The following is a 23,453-nucleotide window of genomic DNA, read 5'->3' as shown; positions in this document are numbered from 1 at the left end:
TTGACAGGCAATATGGCAGGCTATTGAATCAAGTCCAAAGAACCTACGTCTATGAACCATATACAGGATACAGACCCAGTAAAAAGCAATCAGACTTTTTCACAGCGACTACTTCTACTGGAAGCAGGTTACCTTACCCCCCTCTCAGAAAATTTCTTTGTTGATTGCATAAGGGCTGTGATCTGAGTAATGGGGATGCATCTTACAACTGATTGCCTGCTCATCACAGATCCCATTATGGAGTTAGGACACCTATGGAAGATTATGGGGTCTCGATCTATATTAAGGCTGTGAGACACTTTATCTTTTTCTAAATGCTTTCTGATTCTAATAAAAATATTTATTTGGCATATGGTGAAAGGTGTTCTACCATCCCACTCCCAAATGTGTATTTAGTTATATCAACACTATTTATTGAATAATTTGTTATCTCCAGACTAATTTGAAATGCTCCCATATCATTTGAAAAGTGAAGCAGTTACCTTGCTATGTGCATGGAGCACATGCTGGTTGGTTGCCATTGCAGCAACCACACGGGTCGCATTGCTTTAACAGACCAGGTTTTTGTTTTTGTTTTTTTATAGCTGACCCCCTGCTCGGAGGGAGGAAATGTGGGTTCTGTGCTTGGCCTCCATGCTAACTGCTTACCTTTTGGGTTGTAAAGCTTTAAATGAGTGCTTTAGTGCATAAGATCCCAGTAGACAGACAGCAAGTTTTTCTTCCCAGATTTAAAGAGCTCTCTAAGTCATAAGTTCATGTTTAATTTGATAACTTCTTTGGGGTAATGGTCTGACTCCTATCCCATTTATATATGCTACTGTCTGTATAACTATGTGAATCTCAAGAAATGGGGCTCACCTCACCAATCTTACTATCAGACTCCACTTGGGACATGTGTATCCCATATAATTGTATCAAGATTAATATTTACTGAAAAGATGCTCTCTTGATTTCAGCGTGCCCAGTGTGGTGCAGTGATTTGATTGATAACGGTGCTTCTAGTCAAAGTCCTTGTAATCCCCCCAAATTCCTGGATGGAGCCTTCCAGGTGGGGTGTAGTTCCTTTTGTATCTAATGTGGCTGAGTAAGGGAAGGCGAGGACGCTGCTGATAGGGTTGTATGGTTTAGTTGTGAATGGCCATTAACAGGGCTGCGGTTATAAAAACTTGAAGCTCTGTTAGCACGGGGGATTGGTCAGTTTTACCATCCTGCAGGGTATGAGTTGAATCACCATGGTGACATGAGTCAGGGTGTGCCCCTTTGCTGGGCCAACCTTGGTGTGAGTGAGAAGAAACCTCCAGACTGCTGTTTGACTACAGATTTGGGACCGGCCAGCTTCTGCAACCCCACGAACTATTTCCTTGACAGTCTGAGGCCTGTGAGATGTTGCAGCAGATTGTTGGACCTTGAAACACGAGGGAGAATGCTGATGAGAAGCAGAGAGGTTGATAACAGAGATGATGGAGTGATACAGCATTTTGGAAACATTGGATTCAGAAACATCTCCAACCTCTACTTCATTGGGAGAGGACTTCTGCTGATCCTTGCAAAAGAAGTTAGTTTTGTACCTTCCATAACTGAAAACATGGTATCAAACCATAAATTCAAATTATGGAAGGGTTGAAGTTAACCAAAATGATGTGTGAGTCTGGGTAGACTAGAGGAACAAATCTATAGAAACTCATATATGTATAAGAGAGAATTTTATGTAAAGGGTAAGTGTACATAAGAAAGCATCCCAACCCAATCCAGTCCATGCCCATACATTCGACATTAGCCCATATGCCTGACACTGATCTACAAAGTCCACCTCAATCTCACAGAACACACGCGATGATGCTGAATGCAGGAGGAAGGCCGAATTAGTGAGCATGTAAGCATCTCAGCACTGGCAGGGGTCTCCACAAGGCTGCTCCAGCACCCAGGGCTCCACCGGGGTAGGTCCATGTGGCTTCTTCTCAGGGGTGTTTTGCAGGAAGTGACCCTTGCCAGCTGAGGTAGAGAACTAGCTAAGGCAGCTGCAACTGGTCCAACCACCAGAGAGCAAGAGACCAGAAAGGTGAGGCTCACTGAGCCATTTCTTTCTCTGCCTTTCAATTAAACTTCCCTTCAATGAATCCCACATGTGTTCATTGGCCAGGTTGGCACAATGAACCTAACTTTCACAATGGATTCACAAGGGTTACATGCTGACGGGTGTCCTTGGTTCATAGTATGCTGCCTACTATGTATGGGGTACTCTGGAGTCTGTGAGGATAAATTGGTAGTCGTGGTATGATTTCAGAGGAGAGAGCAAGCAATATGAGATAAGAGCACCACACTTGAAATAGAAGAGGTGATTGGAGGTGCCTTCATAAAGGAGGCAAGAGTAGGTAGGACTTCGAAGGGAAGAACATGGGAACAAAGATTCTGAGACAAGAAAGCATGGGGCAGGTGTAGAAATAGCGCCTAGTTCTATGTAGCTGGGGTATGAGGTTTGGGATGCGACAGTGGTAGGTAAGATAAGAATGTAAACAGATGTCTCACACAGAAATTTAGACATTCATGCTGTCAGGAATGATGTGGCCACAAAAGTCTTTGAGTGGAGTGGCTTCAGAGCAGTAGCCACAGGAAGGGAAGGGCGTGTTAAAGAAGGAGGACCATGGTTGAACCAATTTGAAGGCACTCCCGAGAGAAAAGTGCTGAACTCCCCAATGGGAGTCTGGAGACGGACAAGGGACAGATAGGGTAATGCTTCTTATAAATAGCATCCATATATTTTCCCCTGATGGGATGTAGGAGTGAAAAGAACAAAATAGGTCCTTACCCGGTTAGACATGCAGGCTGAATGGGTATTGGAGGGCGAGTGGAAGTATGCCCATGATTATATATGCGTTTGGTAGAACGTATCTGTACTTGATTGCTGCAAATATATCCATGAATGTGGTGGAGTATAGGAGGAGACAAAATTATGAAAATAATTTTGGTAAAGCCCAACACCTTGGGGCTCAAAACCATGGGCTGGTGGGGGAGGGCACACCAAGGTTAGTTGGCATAACAAAGTTCACAAAGACAGTGTTCTGTTGCCTATTTTGGTGCATAACAACTAAAGTCTTAAAAGATTCTGACTGGCCATCTGAGGTGTAACTATTAGTCTCTCCTGTCCAGAGGAAAGAAAGGTGGAGAAAATTGAAGACATATGGAACCAATTAGTCCAGGATACTAAAAGACTATGTGCACATCGGTCACCAGGATCCTAAGACCAGAAGAACTAGCTGGTACCTGGCGCCCCCTACCAACTGCTCTAAAAGGGATCACATTAGCTGGTCCTAAATAACGGAGAAAAATGTGGTACAAACTCAACATCATGTAAAAGGCAAGGCTAACTGGCTGGCTAGGGACTGGTAGAACCCCAAGAGTAGACTATGGTCTTTAGTCATCATCCTTCAGGTCTGGAAATTAACTCAACTCCATGGCTCAATTTTCCACCAAATAATAGAGAAACAATAATTCCTAGGAAGACATGTACAATGTAGATCAGAAGTTCAGCATGTACCCAACGACAAAGTTCAGGTGGGTTAGGAAAAAGACTGAATAGAAACTAGAAACCATTTGGAAGTGGGATACGTGATGTTACATTGTGGGGATTACAGACAGTGACAAAATGTCTTAAGTGGAAAACTGATCTACTCTCTAAGTCTTCACCCAATTTACAATTTACAATCAAAAGCCAAAAACAAACAGTAATGCTTTTAGGATTCCCATGGTGAAACTTAGTTTTATGTAATACCCCGCCCCCCCCCAAAGATTCATTTAAAAAGAAGATTAGTTCCAAATGACTAAGATAACAATAATATCATTTGCCAAGTTAAAACTTCACTGCCCAAGAAGTTGATTGACTCCTAGTGACCTACAGGACAGAGTAGAACTGCCCCTGTTTCAGGTTTCCAAGACCTCAGCTCTGTCTGGGGCTAGACACCTTCTCCTTTCTCCCTCAGAGCAGTGCCAGATGCTGACCTTGCAGTTAGCAGGCAAGCATGCAACTCACTGGCCCACCAGGGCTCTTGAGAACCAGGTTTGTGACTATTAACTAGTACTGCTTGAGCATTTCTTACATGCCAGGTACTGTCTGTGGGTCTCCTTCGGGTAATGTATTCTTTAGGTTCTGTCTAGTGATCTTATATTATAAATGAGGACAACGAGGCATAAAGAAGTATCACAATTAGGAAGTGCCAGAGTTGGTATGTAAACATCACTTTATGTAGTTGTTTTGTTTGCCATTAAAGAACCTGCTGAAGTACAAGTCCTAGTTTAGCTGTTTGTTCACAGGTTGTAATGTGTGGCCCTTCCCATTATTTCAAGAAGCCCTTCTTGGCAGCAGGAAGGTTTGTGGTTCAGGAAATCTCTCTTAAGTGGAGAGGACCAGCATGTGGACCAGAAATGGAGGTGTCTGCTACTGAGAAGGCTGGCAAGAGGGTGGGTTCCAGGTTTAGAGGTAGGTGGGGTCCCATCTGCGTGGAGGATCTTGCTGAAGCACTGTGAATGGATGCAATCGGCAAAGCTTGGGTGGAGGTGTAGAACAAATACATGAGCTTGAGTGCGGGGGTGTTAAGGAGGGAATTTTTCAAGACGAGGCTGTGGAACTCATAATATTCTGCTGTCAGGAATCTGTATTGGTCACCCAGAATCCAGTCATGTCGAAGATGCATGTGCCGAAATGGTCTCCTTCACAGCTGCTTTATTCTGCGGTGGCAGTGTGATAACAGCCATGGACAGTGAGTGATGGGGCTATGTGACAATAAAGCTTTGTTTACAGCAGGGAGCAGGTTGGACTTGGCCTTTAGCTTGTATTTTGTTGACCACCACCCCAGAGACACTCAAATACATGTACTAGTATAGGGTTATACATTGCGAGAAGGCCAATACCAGAGCAAATTTGGAATAGAAATTGCTCATCTGGATAACAGAAATGGATATGTAAACTTTGCTTATTTACTTTAGGGGACACTTTACTTTGGGGGGGGGGGATGAACAAATGATTTGCACATCTCAAGAATATAGTATTGACTGAGAAACAAATTAAAATGGATGCATAGACAATATAATGCTGTTCATGAACATGTTTAAAGCATAAAAAACCATTTATTTGCACAACAATTTGCTGTGCCCACATTTAAAAGTATTAAAGCCTGCATAGGAATAATATATACCATGTTAGTGTGGAAGGAGGAAGGTGGCGAACTAGAGCTCTGATGTTCAATTCCTTCTCTATAGAGAGAGGAAAAAGAGTTACCTGAATTGGGAACAATTTAGGAAACTATTACTATCTGCTATATCTGAACTGTGAACACTTGGGTGACTGTTATTTTTTGTACTTTTATATACTAGCAGCTTACAACCGTGTGTGTGTGTGTGTGTGTGTGTGTGTGTGTGTGTGTATTAAACCCCACTGCACTCGAGTTGATTGCAACACTTAGAGACCCTGTAAGACAGAGGAGAACTTCCCCAGAGGATCCCCCGGCTGTAAACCTTACCAGGAGCAAACAGCCTCATCTCTTCTGAGGACCTTTGTGCAGCCCAACACTTGACCCACTGTGCCACCAAACCCATACTTTTAAAAGTAGCTATATTAAAACAGCATCAGTCTGGGGCAGAGGAGCCTGCAGAGCAGGGCTGGGTGGGTTCAGGAGAGGTGAACTTAGGAGGGACACAGGGCATTCAACTGTATCAAGTGCAACAGGAAAGGACCCAGAAGTGGCCTTTGGATTTGTGTGTTTATCTGCCCTGCTTTCAAAGCCAGATTGGAAGAGAGGCATGTCCTCATTTGTCCCTCTTCTGCCTGGGAGGGGAGCACAGGGCCTGAGTCCTCCTCATTAGTTCCCTCTGGTTGCTGGCCATGGTCGTAAGGGAAGCATGGTAGCTCTGTGAGCTCTCTATAATAAAAAGGGGCAAGAGAGCCTTTTAATGTGAACTCTACTAGCAACATGGTAGACCAGCTTAGATCAAATTGAGAGCAAGACGTTTTGTTTGTTTTGTATATATTTGTCTTTATGTTGGCGAGAAAACGAATCCGTTGACCTGTGAGCTAGGTCAATAGGAAGCAGATGTCCGTTTGTTTAAATTGTGAGGGCCTCTAAAGTTTAAATTGATGAAACAATTTTGATTCTATAATATAACACTTCAGGTGGGGAGGGAGGGAAAGGAAGGTGGATGGGTGAGAGTCTGAGCTGTAACTCAGAAGTATATATAAATTATTTTTACAAATTTAGGAGAATTAATTCAAGATGGACAATAAAACCTAAGCATGCAAGCTAACATTATAAAGGTTCTAGAAGAATAGCTTCCAAATCTGGGGCGGACAAAGATTTCTTAAAAGGACATAGACAGCACAAGCCCAATTCCTGCTGTTAGGTGTCGCGGAGTCACTTTCAGCCCACAGCCTGTGACAGAGTAGAACTGGCCCGCAGAGTTTCCCAGGCTGTCGCATGCATCTTGCTGGGAGCAGTTCACCAGGTGCTTTCCTTTGTGGATCTGCTGGTGGTGGGTCCAAACTTCCAAACTTTCCTTTGGATTAGCAGCTGTCATACCCCAGGGCTCCTTAATGCAATATAGACAATGAAGACTTCTAACTTTAAAAACATGAAAACTGCTTGGCAAAAGCCACCATAAGAAAGTTCATTGGCAAGTCACAGAACAGGAGAAAATATTTGCCAAAAAACACCCCCATATCTGACTAAGGATTTATATGCAAAATGCATAAATAGCCCATGAAATTCCATAATAAAAACCCCCAGTTAAAAGATGGAAAAAAACATTTGAGGAGGCACTTCATAAGGGAAAAGATAATGAAAGTACTACTATAGACCAACCAGACTGGCGACAATGAAGAAACTGATGACACCAAGTGTTGGCAAATATGTGGGGAGCAACTTCTACTCTTGTACATTACTGGTGGGAGGATGCAGTGGTACAATCATTTTGGGGAAATGATGGCAAGTTTCCAATAAAAACAAAACAAAACAAACCTATACTATGTATACGTTCTCAAGAAGACTTTGACAAAATTATTTAGCTCTCTTTGCAGTCACCAAAGATGGGAGACAGCGGAGATGTCTCTGAGCAGAGGAAGTGACAAACCAATGGTGACCTCTTCAAACACTAGCGTGCTGTTCAGCAACACAAAGGAACCACCCATTCATTTCGAGCCCTACCCTGGATGAATCTCCAACTTTCATGTGAAGTAAAACAAGCCATGAAGCAGTTCACACTGTGCGGTTCCCTGTGCACAAGTCCTGAGTCCTCTGAGGACTCTGGTGTTAGAAACAATGCCAAAGTGAGAAGAGTGGCTGCATCTTTGTGTGTTGGGAGAGTGGGAGTGATGGGGCGGGCGTGGGGGGAACAAGGTAAAAGAGGTCTGAGGGAACTCTCTTGGGTGGCATCTATTTTTCTCTTGTCAAAGGTATAGCCCACATGGCTATATAAAATTGTCAAGACTTAAGATTTCTGTTATCATTCTCTATAAGCCTTACCTTTAAAAGATTGAAAAACAGAAATTAAATGTTAGTAAATCACAGGTGTACAACAGTGGTTATGTGCGAAGTGTGTATCAGTGTCTGCAACCTCTTTTGATGATTCTCAGAAGACACGGTGAGTGGATGATACTAGAGGAGTGGCCAGAGGATCAGACTGGTGAGAGTACCGAATATCAACAGAACGGTGGTAGTTGTAGAACAAAGGGAGGAGCGTATGGGTGGGCACTGCCCATTTTTTCAAGTGGTCGGTATGTTGGAGAACCTTCTGATTGAAATGTTGGGGCTGGGGAGGATGTATTGTATGCAGAGTACACTGGAGTCGGAAGAGGAGAGAAATGGACCCCCAAGGCCAGCAGGCACCATTGTCTGAGCAGTAATAAGTGACTGCTGGGGGCCCGTTGTCCAAGGCCTTTGACGATAGCACCTTGCCCGCTCCCACAAAGACTACAAAGAAACCCTGAGGAATGTCGATCACTCCTATCTCCTCCACATTGTGTGGGCATGAAGACTAGCCCAGTCTATTAGCTTTGAACCTCTATGGAGCCAAAAGAATGATGGAATCCACGATTCCATTTTGGAAATCTTATTCTGCTCTGTGGAGTTTCTAGGAAAGCACTGAGATTCTCCATGTGGTCACAGAGCAGCTAAATGAGAATGAATATTCCCAGCGCCCCTTTGCTGTGTCGACATGGTTTGGCATCAGGATTATGCTAAGGCGGTAGTTAGGAAGGACCTGTATTCCGAAGTACTTCGAGCTCCATGAAGTTGCATGTCTGGAGATGCATTACCGCTTGTCTCCGACCCATACCTACAACCCTGTCATCGGTTTTGATATAGATTGAGTGACTCTTTTTTTTAAGAGGAGGGTGGTGGTCTTTAATTTATTGAGTTGGGTGTTCTTTTATTGATTACTACCTTTTATTATTATTATCTCGATAAATCCAATCTTTGACATCTGTGAATGAACATCTGAGAACATCAGCAAATTACACACTGCCATACTGCATGTAACAATGGTGTTGTTAGGTGCCAGTGAGGCAGTTCTGACCCATAGCGGCCCTATGCACAACAGAACAACAGAGTCTGGTTCTGGGCCGTACTCAGAGTTGTTCGGGTTCTTGAGCTCTTTGCTGTAGCCATTGTGTCAGTCCATCTGCTGAAGGGCCTTGTCCTCCTTCACTGTCCCTCTACTTTCCCAAACACAGGAGGCCTCTCCAAGGACTGATCTCTCCTGAGAATGTGCCCAAAGTATGTGAGACAAAGTCTCGCCATCCTTGCCTCCAAGAACATCTTTCTAAAAAGTAGATGCATAATCTCCCACCTGCCCCTCCCCAAAACCAGAAGTGTGGTTTGTTGTAATTCAGATCAAACAAGCAAACAGATTCAATTCCGACTCATAGCAAACCTGTAGAACTGCTGCTGTGGGTCTCTGAGACTGTAAATTTGTAGGAGTAGAAAGCTTCATCTTTCGCCCCAGTAGTAGATGGTAGTTTTAAACTCGTCACCTTGCAGTTAGCAGCCAAACACGTAACCAGTACACCACCAGGACTCCTTGCAATTCTGACACATCATAGAAAGTTGGATACTTCCTAAGTGGCGCTTGCCAACGCTGTCTGTTGTGGAGAAGAAGAAAGAAAAGGCAACTTCCCTACATCATGCTGGGCAGAAACCTCCTCCTGCCTCTCAAAGAGGCATTGTGGGGACTAATGAGGTCATGAAAGTGCTTCCCATTAGACTCCACTCCCACCCCAGTTACAATGGAGACGACATAGATGCCGCTTGCCTCCAGCCCCCTGGGGCGAGGGCCTGGGAGCTGAAAGGAGTGGCATTGGCGGTGACTCACCCTCTGGCTGTGGTTGCTCTTGGGCAGGCCCCCCTCAGGCGGCAGAGCCTCACGAGTTCCTACTTTGGCACCATGCATACTGTACTGAGGAATTTCTGATCTGCACTTTTTCCAAAGCATGAAAGAACAAGGTTTCCTCTTCAGCTAGCTGAGTTGTGTAACCACTTCCAAAGACACGGACCCAGAGGGAGAGGAACACATAAAGCCAGCCTCTGTTTAGGATTTCTGCGGTCTTTTTCCACGTGGTTGGGAGGGGCGGCCTCTGGGCTCCCCTTGGGGACAACATGCTGACGGCTGGTAGGTACACACACACACACACACACACACACACACACACACTTTAGTGTGACAGCTGGTAGGTACACACACACACTAACGTGACAGCTGGTAGGTACACACACACACACACACACACACACACACTAATGTGACGGCAGTATGAAGTCAGGAAATGCTCAAGCCAGAAGGTTCCTCGCCTGCCCGTGAGGGACCACATCCTTGTGCACACGTCGGCTGACACGTCCCGTGGCTCTGTGCTGTGCCTTTGCTCAGGGCAAGCTTGCGTCCTTTCTCTTGCCTTTCCTGAGCTCAGGGATTGCCCCTGGTTTGTGTGTTACTCCGATTTCTTTCCCTCCTCTGCGTCCAGTGTGTGTTTACATTGGCTGCGACTCCGATCTCAGGTTGAAAGCTGGGGAGCAGCTTTTAGGGGTTTTCAGATTTCTGAATGTGAAATGCAAGGAAATTGTACAATGTTGCAGCATTTCCTCCTCTTGTTGCTTGCTTGTTACCCAAAATACAGTAGTTCCTTCTAGAAGCTTGGAGGGAGTTGGCAGGCTCTGTCCACTAATGGTCTATTGTGGGCTAGAGAGTCAGTGCTATCCTGATTTGAGGCTAGATTTTTTTCTTGAGGTCAAATAACAAAGCTTCCTGAAGTATAACTATGGCAACAGTGTTTATGTCATACTCAAATCAAAGTCCTGTGGGGGTGGGGAAGGAAGGATGCCCACAGCAGTCAGTGGTGGTAGTCTGAGAAACATTTTCCTCATGCTGAATTCACCCGGGCAGACCACACAATAAATGCACGCCCACCCGCGCCCTGACTGATTGTCTTGTGGTAAACTACCACCCACTTGCCCCACAAGGTACTGCTTCACCTTTCTCTTTGGAATCCTCTCAGCCTACCGTATATGCTGGAGTGTAAGCCGACCCGGATATCAGCCGAGGCACCTAATTTTGCCATAAAAATGTGCTGGGGACAAAACTCGGCTTATACATGAGCATATATGGTAATTTGAGATTTCTCACTGGGAAGTGGAATAAGTGCCAGAACACACAAAACATAAAAAGTATTGCTAAAAGGATAATTTGCTCATCAAGGTCACTGTGACCTGACTGACCCACTGAGAAAGACCTGAACAGAGGAATGTGCTTCCTCTGCCCTAGACTTCCTGTCACTCCTTGGGGGCGTGTCTTAGGGGCTGAATCTGTTTCTTAGAGGCTGGGTATACTTTTGACGGCACTTCAAAAGCTTCATGGAATCATGGAGTTAAAAAAAGGGTCATGGGTTTTTTATAACATCTCTGAGGGTACCGAGCACCATGTTCAGTATAGATAGACCCCTTATAAAGTTAGCCATCAAGCAAGTGACCTGGCTGGAGTTCAAAGGTAGTGTAGACTGGAAGTAATGGAGAATATTTATATATCTATATGGTAAGAGTGGTGAGAGGTCAAAGGAGGGAGATATTAGGGTGACCTGTAAGCGGGAGGAAGAGGAGGCTTCCTCCTGTGAAGAGGTACAGTCTTGGAAACGCACAGGGGCAGTCTTACCTTGTTCCATAGCGTTGCTCTGAGTGGGAAGGGAGGAGCAGAGAGAGAGAGAGAGAGAGAGAGAGAGAGAGAGAGAGAGAGACTGAGTCTGAGTAGTCATTGAAGTACTACCTTGGTGGTGTGGTGGGTTACATGTTTAGCTGTTAACCTCAAAGTCAGCAGTTTGAACCCACCTGCTGCTCTGAGAGAAAGACAAAGCCTTTTGCTCCCATAAAGCTGACAGCCTCGGAAAGCCACAGAAGCCGAGGTCACTGTGAGTCAGAATTGATTCCGTGGGGTAAGTGTGGTTTCTGGGTATTGTTAGTTGCCCTCGAGTCATTTCCGACTCAGAGCAGCCCTCTGTGCAACAGAAAGAAACACACCCGGCGCCATCTTTAGGACTGCTACTATGTTCGAGCCCATTGTTGCAGCCATGGTGTCAATACATCCCTTCAAGGGTCTCCCGTTTCTTTTACTGCCCCTCCACTTTACCAGGCTTGATGCCTGAGTCCAGGCACTGGTCTCTCTTGATAACATGTAAACATCCTTCTGGTATTCACTACTTTTAGCCAAGATCCATCTGATGTTCAGCAATGATATCCCTTGTTCCACACCCCCTTCTGAATTCGGCATGAACCTTTGGCAGCTCCCTGTCAATGTACTGCTGCAATGTTTGTTGGGTGATCTTCAGCAAAATTTTACTTGCATGTCATATTAATGATACTGTTTTATAATTTGTGCATTCTGTTGAGTCACCTTTCTTTGGAATGGCACAAATATGGATCTCTTCCAATCAGTTAGCCAATTACCTGTCTTCAGAATTCCTTGGCATAGACCAGTCAGTGCTTCCAGTGAGTCTTCAAGCATTTCAATTATTATTCCAACAATTCCTAAAGCCTTGTTTTGGGTTAATGCTTTCAGTGCATCTTGGAGTTCTTCCTTCAATATCATTGGTTTTTGCTTATCTGCTACCTTTTTAAGTGGTTACACGTTGACTAGTTCTTTTTAGTACAGTGACTCTGGGTGGTTTAGTAGTCATTAATTGGAGCCCTAGTGATGCTGACGATCATCCAACAAACATTGCAGCAGTACATTAGTTCTACATTACAGTGAGAAAATAGACTCACAAATGAAATAACTAGGCTAAAAGGCACATAGCTTTAAAAAGCAAATAAAGCAGACCCAGACCTCAAGTAAGTCTATATACCCACTACCCCACTCTCTTTCACTCAAATCCAGTTTACTCTTGTGTGGTGGAATCCATACCAAACCATTGCCTGAGTAATGCATATGGCAAAGAGAAGGAGAGAGTTAGAGGAGCCAATAAGACTTGCTGGAAGGACAGTGTCAAGGTCCAGGTGAGAAGGCAAAGAAAGCCTAAGCAATAGTGCAATAGAAAAAGAAAGGAGTAAACGGTGAGATGTTGTAGTGATAGTTGATAAAACTTGGAACTGATGAGATGTGTGAAAAGAAGCAGGAACTCAAAGATGACATGAGTCTTTTCTTTCCAGTTCTGCGTAGCACATTTTCCCTTGTTCATTCGAGAGTTCCCAATGAAGCTCAATCAGGCTTTTGTCTCCTGAGCTTTTGCATATTTGCTAAGACCCTTGGTTACAAACAACAGAAACACAGCTATTAAAAACAACAGAAACATGGCTATTAAAAAAGGATGCCACAGGCTCATTCGTGGCAAGAGAAGAAATGGACGTCATATGGGGCCAAGGACTGAACAGTGGCATCAGAGGTCAGTCTTCCTTCATATCCTGGCTCTGGTTTCCTTTGTTTGCCCTATTTGAGCTGAGGCTTTGCTCGTGCGGTGGTGAAGTTGGCCTTATGTGCTAGTCTAGCAACACAGCAAGACCTTGTTGTTTGCACTGGTTGTAATGAAAAGTATTAAAAGTAAGGTCTGTTGACTGTGTTTGGCCTGGGGTGGATCTCATGCTCAGTAGAATGCAATATCCGAACCACAGGTTCAGATTTGAAGACTGAATCGAAATTGTTGTCCTGTGCCATCTAGCTGATTATGACTCACAATGACCCTTAGGGCAGAGTAGAATTGCCTCATCATGTTTATCGGTACAGATAGGGTTTCTGGTCATCTTGATGGTAGCAGAACACCAGGTCTTTTCTCCTGCAGATCGGCTGGTGAGTTCCAGTTAGTGACCCCTTTGTCGAATAGTGGAGCATCTAACCATTGGGCTGCCAGGCTCCTAGGAAACAAAATTGTTGTCATTCTTAGGTGTGCTGTACAGGGAGAAAAGCAACCCCAAAGTCAAATATAATTTATAGAGACACAGCTATAGGACAAAGAGAAATCATTCAGATGCAGGAGACCATTGACATTAGGCTATATTGACATCCAAGGATTTACAGAAAGCCAGTTGCTTACAGAGGGCAGGAGAATACAAGGGAGCCATCACAAAAGTGGGGTTGGTTGTGGACCCATGCATCACGGCTGCAGGCAGGAGTGCGATCCTTATTGGGACACGGACACTCTGTTGGGTAGAAGAGTGTGTAAGATTGATTCAGGGCCCTCCAACCAAGGCAATTAGGGCATGACTCATGACTGTTGTTATCCTAGTGCCCCTAACCCAATTTCCATTAGTGGCATACCAGGAAAGTCCCCATGGGGTAGACTGACTCTCCCTACACTGGCTGATGGAGGGGTGGTAAGACACTTTCTAATGCACTCCCCTTGAGGGCAAGACTTCCACATTGCTGGTTAACTGGCCAGAAAGAATTCCATGGAGGCTGAAGTTAGGCTGAAAAAGAGATTTAGAGCTTCCAGTGTACACTGTCACTTTCTACAAGCGCTGTGCTCAGAGTTTCTGCTCTCCTGCCAGTGCCTCGGTGTTGGAGTGTGACTCACAGTGACCCTCCGCACAACAGAACAGAACACCACCTGGTCCTGGGCCAGCTTCCCACGTGTTAAGTTGCAGTCCATGTGCCAGTCTATCTTGCCAAGGGTTTTTCCAGGAACTTCTACCAAGTATGATTTTTTTTCTCCAGAGACTGCTTTCTTCTGAGGACATGTCCTTGCCATCCTCACTTTGAAGGAACTTTCTGGATATACTTCCAAGACTGATTTGGTGTTCTTCAGGCAGTGCATGGTATTTCAATATGTTTTTCACCCGCACTGTAAATCAAATGCATCAGTTCTTTGTGGGATTAGCTTCACCCAAATCACGTGGGCGTGGCTTGCACCTCGAGGATGAAGAAGAGAAGGAAAGGCCGTGTAGAGTGCAATGGGTTCTCTTCACATGTGGCCTTTTTGGTCCTGCGTTCGCAGGTCTGAAATGATTTCTGGGTCATGGTCTTATAAAGAGATTGGATAGTTTACAATGTGAGTTTGTGAGACTTGGCTGATTGCTGTGCAGGTTAGGTGACTGTGACCTGCCTGGGAAGGTGGCTGGTTTTGACATGCTGCCAGGCTTAAAAGAATCAATGTCATAAAGGTTGTGAGCGACTCACTCGGCTCTCGTCAAGAAGAGCTGGCGTGGCGCGTGCTCCGTGGAGCTGGGGTTTCTGTGCTGTGCTCCTCCTGGAGAACGAGCTGTGGGTATGGGAGACAGTATGGGGTGGCACCAGATCATGCAAGATTGTACTGCAGGGACTGGGAGACCAGTGGGAGTCCCTGTGTTGGACTTTCTGGCCCAGGGACGAAGTGGCTTCAGCAGGCTCGCCAGCACTCCAGGGGACAAAGCTGAGTACCTTCAGGCACTCTCGTCACAATTTGTGGAGTGCTCCGCCATGTGCGGGTGACTGAACACTCTATATGTATTGCTGCGGGACAATAGACAAGGTCTTCACAATTACTGAGGAATTAGGTCACTGGGAAGAGCCATTAAAATTTTTTTTAACTTCGTTTTTGAGTGAGCTTCCTTAAGAGGGCAAGTGTAATGTGGTGTCCATGCAAGGGTAAGCCACAAGGAGTGATGTGAACTGAGAAAGAAAGAAAAAAAAAAAAGGTCACCCTTTTCTTGAGCACGTTCCATTCCATTCCATTCACCCAGGTGATGAGGGATCCAGTTTGGATGGGAAGAATACCTAGCTACCAAGCTCTGAGCCCTGGAGTTGAGACACATCCTTCTTTAATTCTAAGCTATTCACCATGTTCAAGATCCAAAGAGTTTGCTCTGCACAGCTTTCTAGAGCCAGACCTATGGCCCATTGGTGGGAAGAGAAGGTCTTCCTGGTCTAAAGAGTCAAATCTGTAACTGGGACCTTAGGGGTTGTATTCCATAGACCTCTTTAAACATATTAAACAGAAAAGATGTCACTTTGAAGGCAAAGTTGCACCAATCGCAAGCCATGGTTGTTTCAAAAGCCTCATCTGCACATGCCAACGGAGCATTGCAAAAGGATGCCTGGGGATTGATACCAAAGGGAAAATAATGTTGGTGAAGAATATTGAGTATGCCCTGGACCACTGGAAGAATGAACAAGTCACTCTTTGATGAAGTGCAGCCACAGTGCCCCCTCAGAAACACGGTTCACTTTGTCTTGCCGACATTGGGCATATTATCAGGAATGACTAATAGCTAAAAGAAATCATATTTTACAGAGAGAGCCCCAACACACACATGTTCAAAGCTTGGTGGCTAAGTGAGAGGTCAGGGGCTTGGCCCACCAGCTGCTCCATGGGAAAAGACACCACCGTTTGCCTCCCTCACGATTCACAGCCTTGGAAAGCCTTTGCTTTGTTCTGAGTGCTTATTGACACGACGATAATTGGTTTGGTTCGGGAGGTGATGAAGTGGAGAATCAGAGGAATGCGATGGATCGACGCTGTGGCTGCAATCATGTGCTCAAATATGGTGTGCTTATGCGCTTGGCTTCGGCTGGGCAGCTTTTCATCCTGTTATGGAACCGATAGCCTGGCCACCAACAGCAGCAGTTCCACAGACTAAGGGTGTTTGACTAGTAACTAATCTGGGTTGTTATTAAAAGTTTCTAAATTTAGAGCATGATTAGACTGTGCCAAGTCCTCTAACGTGCTCCACAGAGAAGTCTGTCTGCCACCCAGTCCTTGGCAGTGCTGGCCAGTCCTCACCCTGAACGTGCTCTCAGTTTTTAGGAAGGATGTTTTGGGCAGCGAAAGTGTTGTCTCAAGCTGGTTGTGGTTTTTCAATTACTGCTCTCCTTATATTAATTGGAAGTTTGTAGAATTACTGTTGTGTTTTAAATTGGTTGGGAATTTCGTTCTTGCATAATGGTGGCATTGTTACCATGTTAATTACTGCTTAGCTCCTATGACTTCTCTGCGGTGGCCAAGCTCTTTGGCACTGGAAAGCTGCGCTGGGTGGAGAGGTTGGTGATGTCATGGTTGAATACCAAGCCCAGTCTAGAAGGCTCTGCATAGTTCAAATCCTGGTTTGCCACTTGTTAGCCATGTGGTCTTCTGAAACTTGACTAATCTTTGTGAGACTATGCAAAAGGGGGTGAAGTGGGTGTTATTATGCATCTCCTAAGCTTGGAGTGTAATATAAAACAGTGCCTGTAAACAGTGTGGCACTGGCACACATTGGTGATAGAAAGTGGTTGGTGCTAGGTGGTGGTGTTTAGTTTCGACTGCACTTAAGGAGAGACACTCATGAGTGAGAAAGAGAGAGATCTAAAAGTTGGCTTAGATCAGCTTTTTTTGGTAGTCGTGTCAGTTTCCGTTACTTGGTGGTATTGTAACACTGCAAAACTGAGATCAAAGCCCCTGGGACCCTCGGGCTTCATTTTCGTTCTTAGCCATTTGGTCCTATTAACCTTCCAACAACACCAAGAATGTTTTCCTCCTATTTATTTTTTTAATTCAAAACAGTGGAAAGAAATGGAAGAAGGAACATGTCAAATGACTATGATGAATGTTAAAGGAGTTCGGGTGGTCACGTGGCTTAAGTACTGGGCTGCTAACTGCAAGGTCAACTGTTCAAAACCCACCAGCTGCTCTTCAGGAGAAAGCCGATGCTTTTTGTACCCACAAAAATGTACACAGTCTCTGAGGGTCTGTTGTGTAGCACAACTGTGAGTTAGAACTGACTCAAAGGAAATGAGTATTTAGGTCCTATGATCTGGGTTACGGGAGAAAGATGGGGCTTCTATTCCCTTCCAGATTTCCAGCCTTGGAAACTCGCAGAGCAGCTCTACCCGACCCTGGTCTGTAGGGTTGCTCTGAGTCAGCATCAATGCGGTGGCTCTGAGCTTGGAGCTTGAGCTCGGGGAGAAATATTTTGAATGTGCATATTATCTAATTCTCAGAAAGCTTCAAGAAGTAGGACATAGTCATGTTTTGTTTTACGGTGGCATGCTTCGGGTTTGCAGATGTGAAATGATTGGAATATATAGCCAGTAAGTGATGGAGCTGGACTTTGAACTCGAGCCACAGATGGCAGTAAGTCTGTCACCGTCGACAGCGATGATGCAGAAGAGCAGCCCTAGGGATGAGGTGTGGGGGTGGGGTGGGGGTGTGTGTCAACCATCTGATTAGAACTAATGTGTGCAGTGTTCTGAGAGGCCGGCGCATAACACTTCCTGTTGGGTTTGGCTAGCCTCGGTAACTGGAAAGGACACATCTCAGGGATTCACAGAGTGTGGGTAAGGTGCTAGCATTTAGAACTGGAGAAGCACTTTAAAATAAATTTTCCTGTGAATCTACTTTCTCCAACACCTTCATTCTGTGCGGATTTTGCTCCCAAGTGTGATATGGCCAAGTGCTAATGTGTGTCGGAAGAAAAAGGGAGATTGTTTTCTCTCATAGTTGCTTTATTTATGCCTTTAATTTATGCTTGTATGATTTCCTAAATTCCTCCCTGTGCTTTCTCAGTGAGGCCTGGATAATGGCAATGAAAGTTGCACATAGAAAAATTCTGGGAATCCGAATGACTGTGTATTCTCTCCTGATTCTCTAGGGAGCTGTACATTGAATTGGCTCAGCAGTGAACAGAATTTATTGCAAAATCCCTTCTCAGTACAGAGGAAGCATATGAAGGGGTTCCTGGCCGGTTTGATTTTCTTTCATTGTACTCCCATTGTAGCTGCTGGATAAAAGGCTCGTAAAATTAGAATGCCCTGTGATTTGTATCTAAGACCCACATTTGTGCCCTGCTGTTTATCTTCAGGATCTGGATCTGTGGCTTGGCGAGCTGATAGTGTTGACTTCCACAGTGGATGCCTGCTGGTGGCATGGCCTAGTGGCGACTGCTTCAAGCTGGTGTCACAAGGCCATTCCCAGTTTCGTTTTCTCTCTGTCTTGGCACTTTCTTTTTCCCAGTGACTCACCGTTCATAGCTGCCCACTGTGTCGCGTCACCTTTATCACCACCATCATCACGGTGTTCTGTTTATCGTGTGGTTAGCGGTAAAGAGCCTGAGCTCTGGAGACAGACTGTGGGAGTTCCTGTCTAGACTCTGATGGTTTCCAGTTGCCTCATCTTGGGCAAGTGACCTGACCTCCTGGATAGTGCCTCAGTTTCCTCTGCCATGGACTGGGACAGTTGTGCTGCTATGAGGCTTGATCAAGATGATCCATGTCGAGGGCGTGGCGTGGTGCCTGGCACAAAGCCGGTTAAAAAAATTGTTATCCTCATTATTATTAACCCATTACTGTTGTAATGATTGCTTGATGGCTTCTCAGGTGGACCCTGATAAGAAAAACACATGTAATTTTGATTCTATAGAGCATACAGTTGAAAACAAACACCTGCATTTATAATGCTTATATGAATATTTGTATTCATTGCCATATGAGTAGATTATCTTTATGTGCCATACGCAGCAGTAACTCAAACCTACACACATGAAAGTATATGAATATCTAGGGCTAAGGCATTTAAATGTGGTTGCACCAAGAGAGCACTAGTTCAGCAGATCAGAGAAATATTAGCTTCCAGTTGGGTTGTTGAGAAGATGCACTAATCGTTTTCATCTTCTAGGGAGCAGTAATTCAGAGATTGTTCAGGGCACACTGTGCCCCCTCGAGCTGACGCTGGAGAACTAGGTTCTGTCCAGTCAAGTCAGAGGCTCATGAGGGGCTTCCACAGTTAGGTGCCGTTGAGCTGATTCTAGCTCATAGTGACCATCCGTACAACAGAACGAGCCACCCCCGTCCTGCGCCGCCCTCACAGTTGCTATGTTTGATCCCTTTGCTGCGGCCATATATCAGTTTACCTCATTGAGGGCTTCCCGTTGTTCCCTGACCTCTGCAAGCATGAGGTCCTTCTCTAGGGATTGGTCTATCCTGATAGCCTACCCAAAGCATGAGATGAAGTCTAAGGGACTTTCTAGCTGTACTTCTCCAAGACATATTTGTTTGTCTCTGGCAGTCCAAGGTAGTTTCAGTGTTCTCTGCCAATGTCATAATTCAAAGATGACACCGTGTGTGTGTGTGGGGGTGGTGGTGGTGGTTTTCCTTATTGTCCAGCTTTTCATGCATATAACGCTATTGAAAATGCAGTGGCTGGGGTCAGGTTCATCTTAGTCTTCAAAGTGCCATCTTTGTTCTTTAGTACTGTAAAGAAGTCTTTTGCAGTGGATTGGGAAAGGCAAACTATGCTTCATAAATCTAGGGGATTCTGCTAAACATAAGTAAGAAAACGAGGGTATTGTGAGATACACAGTTTTTCCAGAGCAAACACTGGCCATTGGATGCCCTTTCTCTGCCCAGAAGGGAAGCTATGGATGAGCTGACTTCACACTACTAGTGTTTGTCATTGTCTGGAAAGGCAGGAGAGGACTGGGACACCTTCTGAGACACAGCTTAAGATGCTGGACCACTTAGCAGCTCGGTCCTTAGCCAAGCTGTGTGGCCTTTTTGACCCACAGACTGCACATCTGTCACATGGGTATAGCACAAGCACTCAACCCATATGATGGTCACATGTTTAACATAATAGCGTATGCAACACGGCAACCAGTGGCGCTCCCCTTGACCTTCTCCTGCTGTGACCTGTGGCATCTCTGGGGGGGAGAGGTTGTGCTCTGCACTCTGGACCTGCCTTGTGTGGTGCAGTCAACAATCCTGGCAGCCATGGTTTGCTAGCTTCATTTCAAAACACGTTCTCTTTAGCTCTCTGACCCAAATCAGACAGGGCTTAATTGTCTGGCCTCGGAGGAATGGGCCGTCTCTCACATCTTCGGCTCACTGGTCCTGCCTCCCAGTTGGGGAATACTTGGGTGTTCCAGGAAGGACGTTCCCAAGTATCCGGAAACCTTGAAGGAAAGTGTTTTGGCACAAATTCCCCTTGTAATCGAAGACTGACAGCCTCGTGTTTTGAGACTCCTTTGGGGTGCCATTTAGAATTAGGAGTGCGTTGCTCTAGAGCAGCGGTTCTCAACCTGTAGGTCGTGACAAGGTTTGCCGATTCATAACAGTAGCAAGATTACAGTTATGAAGTAGCAACGAAAATACTTTTATGGTTGGGGGATGACCACAACATGAGGAATTGTATGAAAGGGTGGTGGCACGAGGAAGGTTGAGAAGCCCTGCTCTAGAGGCAGTATGTGAATTTAATGGAGCAGCGCAAGGATCGGTGATGATGGAAAGGAAGACTCCCCCAAAGAGTCACATTCTCTGCATTTCCCTTACCTCCCTAACTCACCCAGGGGAATGAGTGCCCACCACCATGAGACATTGTCCTTGGCTCTTAGGAGGCTCTCCATCTCATTCACGGGTCGTGAGGCCCTCCAGGGTTGAGTCACTGCCCTCCCCTCCTATGGCAACCTCACTCCGACCCTCGCCGGCCCTGCACTGAATGCCAAGCTCACGGCCCTTCTTCCCTTTGCTGCATGTGCTTTTCTTCATGTCAAGGGTCTGATTGCATTTACTGTTGGCCAAGGCCCCCAAATATTCCCAAGGACTCCCCTGCTCATCACTGAGGTCACATGCAAATACCACCAAACAGCTTTGCTCTGAACTCAGAGCCACAGTCCAGGGCCTCCCCCCCCACCCCCCACCCCTGCCGGCTGCCTCTCAGGTGTCTACTTAATCGTCCAGGAAATAATTGTGTTTGTCTGTTATATGTCTGTTTTCGTCATTAGTGGGCAGGTTCCACAAGAACAGGCTTTCCAACATGCAGAACACTGCCTGGCCATTGTAGGCACTCAGTAATTACCTGAGAATGCATGCCAGATACACAAATGAACGAACAACCAGTCATTTTTAGAATGACCCATTCACAAGGTCGCCAGGGCTCTCCATGGCAGCTTCCCCTTGTTTGATAGCCTGATGGCAAAAACCAATAGAAGCAGAGGTAAGAACATTGGTCCACCTGCAGCATTCACTGCTGTCTCAGTCCCGTTGCCATTCTCTGGAATTTGATTTGGAATCACGACCCACTGCAGACTCGTCATTGTTGTAGATGACGGAGGTGCTGTTCCCTGTTACAGGTAGAAGTGAACCCAGCCTGGTGCCAGCCTCCACCCAGACTTTGTGGTGACTTTTGCCCTACTTCCAAATCCCTTGAATATGAAGGAATTCTTTCCCCCATAGTATAGGATAAAGAGCTGGTTGGGGTATGTGTTATGCTTTAGAATTGACAATATATTTTTTCTTTAATAACCTGCTTGAATCCTCATAATGACCCTGGGAGAGCTAAGCAGGATACGTATCATTACCCCCATTTTGTCCAAAAAATTAAATTAAAATTAAGGCTCGGCAAGATAAAATGACCGATGGTCAAGCCAAAATCATCATAGTTTTTGGAGTGCTAGGTTCTAGACACGTTTTTAAGTCTAAACACTGGTAACTTTTCATTTATCTGAAAATCCTTAAGTACAGAAGCCTTTTCTGACCATCAGTAATTGGTTGTCCAGCTTTAAACTTCTTTAGAAAATAGATCGCCTTCATAATAAAACTGGGTGGTGGTTCTGGATTTGGTCATGCAAAGGCCTTCTTGGGCAGCTCCTTCCATTTACAGGTGAAGGTGGTAGAGGCTCAGAGAGGTTCAGGGACTAGCTCAGTGAGAGGCCAAGTTGGATCCATTTACCAGCTCTCAGCCCATCAGCCATTTCCTAGCAGGTGGAAAATCCCTTTTGAGCTTAATGGCTCTCTTTTCAGAGATGCGTGGTTTGAGTTCCCTGGATTCAAGGAAATGGTTTTCCACTGAGGGTTCCATCACAATCACTAGGAATAGCTTTCATTTGTATTTTTAGTTGTAAGGCCCTTTCCCCCCATTTACCTCTCCAACCACAGACTCAATGACCAGAGAAGAGTTGAGGGCATTTTTCTTGTCTTTTCCAAGAGGGTACATCTCATTTATTAGTACAGGAGATCAGATGGCCCACGGTTAAATCTGGTATACACTTGGTTTTGAATTATAGGCTCTGAGCTAAGTGTAGTATTTACAGACAAATACTTGTAATTGATTTGATATTTGGAAATACTATCTCTCAACCCCAAGTATGTGAAATGCTGTCTTCCCTCTCCAAAAAGGACCCCCGTTTTTCACTAGTAGGCCTGAAAGACAAGAAAACATTGTCGTCAGTGACTACCGTTGTAGTCACTTTTAATGCTGCCAGCAACATCTTTGTAAAAATCCATGTTTTATCTCATGCTATAAGTTCCCACATAACATCCTTAGATTTGCCTCGTGGCTCTCGAATCATAAGTAAGATATTTACTGTCTGGCTCTTCACAGGAAGAAAAAACACTTGGCCAACCCCTGTAGAGTGCCACTGTCCATTTGATATCAGGGCACTTTCCTTTCTCTGTATTCAGTGTATACTATAGGGGCTTTTCATGGTAAAAATAATACATGCTCCTGATCATGTTGCAGGTTTTAAAAGTATATGAAGTAAAAAGTGAGCAGGCCTGTTCTCCCACGTTACACTCAACAGCTGTAATGTGTCATGTTCTCTGTGTCGTCTTACTCGTGTCGTGGGGAGGTCTTAGTCCACCTCTTGCCTACAGAGTACCCCCTGGTTACACTGCAAACCCACTGCTGCCAGCATCATAGTGACCCTGCAGGGCAGCGTAGAAGTCCTCCTGTGAGTCTCTGAGACTGTAACTCTTGACGGTACAAGAGTAGAAAGCCTCCTCTTTCTTCCACAGAGCAGCGGGGGGTTTTGAACTTCTGCCCTTTACAGTTAGCAGCAGCCCAATGCGTTACCACTAGGACATCAGGGCCACCCACCCATTGGTTAAGCAAAGCTAATAACAGTTCCTACTTAAATGAGGTCATTCATGGGAAGTTCTTAGCACATTGCCTGGTATGAGGTGCTTAATTGAATTTTAACTAAGTTTTAATATGTGGTCCTTTTTTTTTCTTCTTTAAAAAAAGAACTGTACTGTGTTTTGTTTTGTTTGTA

At 45.2% G+C, this 23,453-nt stretch overlaps 1 protein-coding gene across 1 annotated transcript in view; it reads left to right on the top strand.

Annotated features, from left to right (window-relative positions):
- ARHGAP26 (Rho GTPase activating protein 26) overlaps nucleotides 1-23,453 on the top strand; it is a 529,711-nt gene that overhangs the window by 262,133 nt on the left and 244,125 nt on the right. The window lies entirely within an intron of this gene.

Source organism: Echinops telfairi, unplaced genomic scaffold, assembly GCF_000313985.2.
Source record: "Echinops telfairi isolate 266 unplaced genomic scaffold, ASM31398v2 ScPeMD7_7469;HRSCAF=8507_0, whole genome shotgun sequence".
NCBI classification, from domain to species: Eukaryota; Metazoa; Chordata; class Mammalia; order Afrosoricida; family Tenrecidae; genus Echinops; species Echinops telfairi.
This window is presented reverse-complemented; position numbering and strand designations above follow the sequence as displayed.